Source organism: Elephas maximus, chromosome 19 (genome assembly GCF_024166365.1).
Source record: "Elephas maximus indicus isolate mEleMax1 chromosome 19, mEleMax1 primary haplotype, whole genome shotgun sequence".
Taxonomy (NCBI): domain Eukaryota; kingdom Metazoa; phylum Chordata; class Mammalia; order Proboscidea; family Elephantidae; genus Elephas; species Elephas maximus.
Genome location: NC_064837.1, coordinates 82,112,617 through 82,118,916, shown reverse-complemented (window position 1 = coordinate 82,118,916; position 6,300 = coordinate 82,112,617). Strand labels below are relative to the sequence as shown.

At 35.1% G+C, this 6,300-nt stretch overlaps 1 pseudogene; it reads right to left on the bottom strand.

The window, feature by feature from the left end:
- Positions 1 to 2,471: 2,471 nt before the first annotated feature.
- On the bottom strand, positions 2,472 to 4,794 carry LOC126063212 (olfactory receptor 6C3-like; annotated as a pseudogene).
- Positions 4,795 to 6,300: the final 1,506 nt, after the last annotated feature.

The following is a 6,300-nucleotide window of genomic DNA, read 5'->3' as shown; positions in this document are numbered from 1 at the left end:
AGATAATTTTAGGGTCAAGCAACCATTACAGAGCTAAATAACTGACAGTTGGACAGATTCTGCTACCAGAAACCATTATCTAGAATCTCTCATTATTCCATATACAGTGGAGTTTGCTAAAAGAGAAAGATTAATGGAACCATGTAATCATCAGCTTAGAAATGATTTTCCCTCCATTTTCTGTGAATGTTGCAACCTGACAATGACTCTCAAGGTCAAGTTTAAAAGGTCTTAGAGAACCAGATACATGAATATGCAGTGCTTCTGAGAATGACACGCTTCTCTTTACGATGATTTGGTATATCACACTGTATTTGCTGCTCTGCCCTCTCAATTTGAGTAGAAGAGAAAGATAATTTCAGAGAGACATTTGGGCACAGAGAGTGAGAGGAAGTGAAGTAGTCATTACAATTATTACTTGTTAAACCAAGAATGTGCAGATTTCCCTTAGATCAATTAAACATCAGAAAAGATAATCACACTTTAGGCATTTTGCAAAAACCCTTTCAAGTTTAGCTGCTTCCAGATTAAGGAACACTAATGTAATTTTCTATGTTGTGTACCTCAGAGTTAAATACTGGTGAGGGATTGGTTGTAGCACTGCAATTTGTGTGAAGTCCATTGAATTTACTCATATGCACCATATAGGAGTATCTGCATTTAGACACCCTCCCACCAAGATCCAATGTTAATCAAAAGAGATTTAAAGGAGCACCAGATAAATAAAATGTGTTTGTCCTTTTCCATCTGTCTTCCGCCTTTGTCCCAATCACGAACTATCTCTGAGTAGAGAAGAGGCATTGAAAGGAGCCCAAGACTCCATCCAAATTTCAATGCCTGGCCGAAGCTAGTTGAATATGAAGCTGATATTTTTAAATTGACCAGACTAAACTCAATGTGACTAGCAAGTAATGGCTTTATATGATATGAAATTAAGAGCTGGGAAAGAAATTTCACCTGTGCACAATAGATTGGAGTGCCTAAAAAAAAATTATATACATATAAAAAAAATTTATATTATTTCACACATAAACAGACAAAGTCATAGATTTGGAGCAAAACCTAAGCCCTTCATACTGTTGGATTCTTAAACAGTGCTACATTTGAATAACGTTTCTTACTTAAAAAAAAATTAATCTATGTATATCTTTTATAGTTTTATCTCATGGTAAGCATTAAAAAAACAAACTCAGTGCTGTCAAGTCAATTCTGACTCATAGCGACCCTGTAGGACAGAGTAGAACTGCCCCCTTGAGTTTCCAAGGAGCACCTGGTGGATTCAAACTGCCAACCCTTTGGTTCGCAGCTGTAGCACTTAACCACTATGCCACCAGGGTTTCCACGGTAAGCATATGGCATAAAAACTAAAGTATTTTCATCTTTATTTTTAAAAAATGAGGACACTGAAGTTGGAAAAGCTAAAGTGCCTAATTTTCTTATGTTTTTATTGATGGTAAGTTGAAAGTTAGGTATCATAACTCAGTACTTCAATAACAGTCATTATTTATTTAACCAGAAAAAAGTACCTTATTGCTTATAATGTATTAAATATATATGAATACACCAAAGTTAACTCAATTTCAGATGGAACCCCAAATTTACATACATGGATAAGCATTTTTCTCTTTGTCTGTAGTTGCAAAGACTGTCATTTACTTAGTTTGCTCAGAATGACAGCTGTTATTCCAGCATGCCAGATGCCAATCAAGTTTAGAAACATAAAGTGTAGTCACGTAGAATGATTACTACATATGTAGTTAAAAAAAAAAAGAACTGTTGCTGTCCAGTCAATGGCAACCCCATGTGCCTAAAAATCGAAATGTGCTTCATAGGGTTTTCAATGGCTTATATTTTAGAAGTAGATTTCCAGGCCTTTCTTCTGAAGCAGTTTTGAGTGGACTCGAATCTCCGACATTTTGTTTAGCAGTTGAGTGCAGCATTAACAGTTTGTACCACCCAAGGAACCCACTATGTCATAGGAGTGTGCAAAAATAATTAAGCATTTATACTGGGTCGTGTGTGTAATATTTTTAAGTACTAACTAAATGTTAGTTATTAATGGAATGTCTAGTTATGCAAGGCTCTGCAATGTAGCTAATTTTTCTCTTTATCTGCTGTCTCTATCATGACTGTAATCCTAATATAGTACATAAAAATAACAATGATTGTGCCTTCCTTATTGCTGTAATGTTTTTTCCAAATTCTGAATAATGTGGGCAAGCCTATTATATTTATAACCTTAATATTTTCATGTGCCTGTACAGTGTATTCTTCATAGAGATATTATGGAATTTATATACAATTGGATTATAATCATCAATTTACTTTTTTCCTTACACTGGATATGAACAAGCACAAAAGCCATTCTTTTCCATCACTGAATCATTTCCTATGTAGATACTGAAATTTGGGAATAAAGAAATGAATAAATACATGAATAAAAGGGATATGTAAAAGATCTCTGAGACTATTTAAATCACAGACAAGTGTAAGGTATCACCAAGACTTTCAGGTTTTAAATTCATCAGAGAGAAGTCACCATGTTCATTTCTCATATTGGAACGCATTGTGTTCCAGATCTTAAAAGCATATAGATACATATAAACACCCAAACTTATTTGCATTATACTAAGAATCTGCATAACAACACTTTTCATGATTTGACAAGTACTTCAAGTTTTTTTTTTTTCTTATACTTCACTTTGTAAGTAGTCTACAATTTAACAATGAAGTCTGTTAAACAAAATTTTCTAGTTAACATAATTTGGGAGAACAAGAAAAGCAAAAGAAAATTTGAAATTGTAATTCTTCTAAAATATAGCCATTAATTAATGTTTTATATTTTAAGCCAGATGAATCATTATCACAACACGGTTCATATAACCAACACCCGCTGCCGTCAAGTCGATTCTGACTCATAGCGACCCTATAGGACAGAGTAGAACTGCCCCATAAAGTTTCCAAGGAGTGCCTGGCAGATTCGAATTGCTGACCTCTTGGTTAGCAGCTGTAGCACTTAACCAGTACGCCACCAGGCTTTCCAAAATAATCACAGTGTAGCCTAAATTTATTTTTGTAGTTTGCAATGTGGAACTTTTATAATTTACAGAAAAACTAGAAGTGAAATGTGTTTTAGTTTAGTGCATTTACTTTGCATGTTTTAGAAAAACTATGAATATCTCCTAAGAAGTTTTAAAAACATGAAAATTTTATAAAAATTACTTAATATCATGATCAATATTTATCCAGAAAATATACATTAAATTTCGCAAAGTATAAAGCTCTGTATTCAAAGTGCAACACAATAGTACTCATTAAACTGAATTTAATGAACAATGACACAGAGCATGGAAATTCTATAAACATTACTGAAAACACTATCAATATTCATCTCGAAAATACACAAGAAATTACATACATTTGAAACACTACATCTGAAGTAAGAAGCAATAATAACTGTGTCTTTTAAGAGTTGAGAAAATAAACAGAATTAAAACAACTTTACTCTGTCTTAACTACAGTGTGTCTTCAAGGAAAATATAAGGTTTTCAGAAAATTCAGTAGGAGAAATAAACTTTACCATGTTTTAAAATACGTTAATAGACACTGTATTGGAGAAACTCAGGCACAGAAGTTAAAGTGAGGGATTTGCAAAATATCAGATCAAATGATGTGACAGGTAAAGAGACTCTAAAAGAACAAACATACCTGTACAAACATCTATGAATTTCAGGTTTATATTTAATTGTTCTTTATACACCCCCCCCCACAAAAAAAAAAAACAGCTGTTGGTGTGGAGTCGATTCCAACTCATGTCAACCACATGTATCTGTATTTTTGCTAAAAAAGAAAAAAAAAAAGCTCCCAATTTGTAGAAAACACTACGTTCTGGAGGAAATTTTCGAAGATTTGTTTTACTTCCTGGTTCCTCAGGGAATAAATGAAGGGGTTCTGCACGGGGGCAACAGAGGTGTTGAGAATAGCAACTCCTTTGTTCAATGATGCTTTTCTTTCACAGAGGGATTGGCATACATGAAGATGCAGCTTCCATAAGAGGTGGAAATGACAGTCATGTGGGAGGAACAAGTGGAGAAAGTTTTTTTTCTCTGACTGGAAGACAGGATTCTCAGAATAGTCCTGATGACACACATGTAGGACAAAATCATTAATGCCAAAGTGAATAGCAAAGTAACCAAAGCCAAGTAAAAACCAATTATTTCTAGGAGCCGTGTATTTGAGCAAGATAGTTGTAAGAGGGGAAAATAGTCACATGCAAAGTGATCAATGACTTGGAAGCACAGTAATCCGGGGGGGAAGAAGCATAAGGGGTGGGAATATGGTCAGAAACCCTCTCAGCCACACACATGACACAAGCAGGGAGCAGGGTTTCCTGTTCATGGTGCTTGTGTAGTGCAGGGGCTTGCAGATGGCCATGTACAGGTCATAGAACATGGCCGTCAGAATGTAAAATTCTGTCACCCTCATGAAAATAAAGAAGAGTTGAGCTGCACAGTTGTTACAAGAAATGGTCTTATCCCTGGTGATAATTGCACCCAGAAATCTAGGAATGCATACAGTTGTAAAGGAGTTTTCTAGGAAGGAGGCATTCCGGAGGAAGAAATATATAGGTGTCTGTAGATGGGAGTCCACCGAGGTTAGGGTGGTGAGAGTCAGGTTTCCAGTGAAGCTTAATACATATGTGATAAATAGAAAGAGGAAGGTCACAATCTGAAGGTCAGGATCATCAGAAAGGCCTAGGAGGACAAGCTCTGTGACCTCCGTTTAGTTGTTCATTTCACTCTCTCTCTTCAATTTTTCTTCTTTTATTACAAGTAATATATTTAAATTTTTAACCCTAAGATTTATGGGTCTAGTTGCCAAGACCATATGAGTACACTAAATACAATTGCTACAAGACAGAATAAGTAACCCAATTATTTAAAAAATAGAAAAATTTCAGTTACTCACTGGTTTGTCTTCTTATTCCATCACGATCTTTAATGTTCCACATTCTGTATGGCTTCCTAAAAATGTGCATGTATGTATTTAAATATAAACATTTTTATTTTTGAACTGAAAGAGGCATAATGTATTTATTTTTCATTTTGACTGAAGCACAAATTGAAAAGTGACTGCTAGCCTTATATCTTATCAACTCTGTCACTGGATTACGGCTCATTGCATTTTCCATGAAATTATCTTCCTGAGTGTCAGTCATCTAATGCTGCTGTAACAGAAATAACACAAGTGGTTGGACTTTAACAAAGAGAAATTTATTTCTTCACAGTGAAGTAGGGTAAAAGTCCAAATTCAGGGCATCAATCTTCCCCTAGATGAGGAGCTTCTCTAAGGATAGACCCCGGGTCCAAAGGACTCGCTCTGCTCCTGGTACTGTTATCTTGATGATATGAGGTCCCACACTTTCTGCCTGTTTCCCTTCCTTTTATCTCTTGTAAGATAAAAGGTGGTGTAGGCCATACCCCAGGGAAACTCCCTTTACATTGGATCAGGGATGTGACCTGGGTAAGGGTGTTACAATCCTACCCTAATAGTTTTTAACATAAAATTACAATCACCAGATGAAGAACAACCACACAGTAATGGGAATCATGGTTTAATCAATTTGACACATATTATTGGGGTACACAATTCAATCCATGACACTGAGTTATTAAGCTTTTTGGAAAAAATGTTTTATTCCCTTGTAATTCTGTCTCACAGTTATCTTCTCCATAAGTCCACTTATCCAAATGGGTATCCAGAAAAGTTAAGAAAAAACTTCTTCCATTTTCCTAACCTACTCAGTTAGTTCCCAACTATTCAAATGCTATTTTAAATGTAGTAATAGTTTATCAATTCTGTCTATTAAAATCTTTGCAGTTATCTCCTTTTGATTTTAGAGAGTAAAATTTCCCTTGTGAAGAATAAAATGCAAAATCATTGCAAACCTTCCAACAACTAGCAACATTCACACTAATCATATTTTATTTTATAATGGCTTAAAGGCAAAAAAAAATTTTTTTAAGGCAGTTTTTCAGGACATAAAAAGTAGAATGTCAGAAACCTTCAAAAGATGTGGAAATATTTTTAACCTCAGCAAAGACTGTGTACTGATCTCCTGGAAACCAGATAAAGTCAGGCCACATCTCTGCTATATTATAGACCATAGGGGAAATCTGGAAGGGGCCCTTGGATTCCTCAGTAACCTGCTCACTCCTCTCTCTAGCAGATCTCTCTTGAGAAGAGTTATGTTCATCCTTGCATCCCACAGAGGACCTAAGATGGTGACTTCTATGTAAT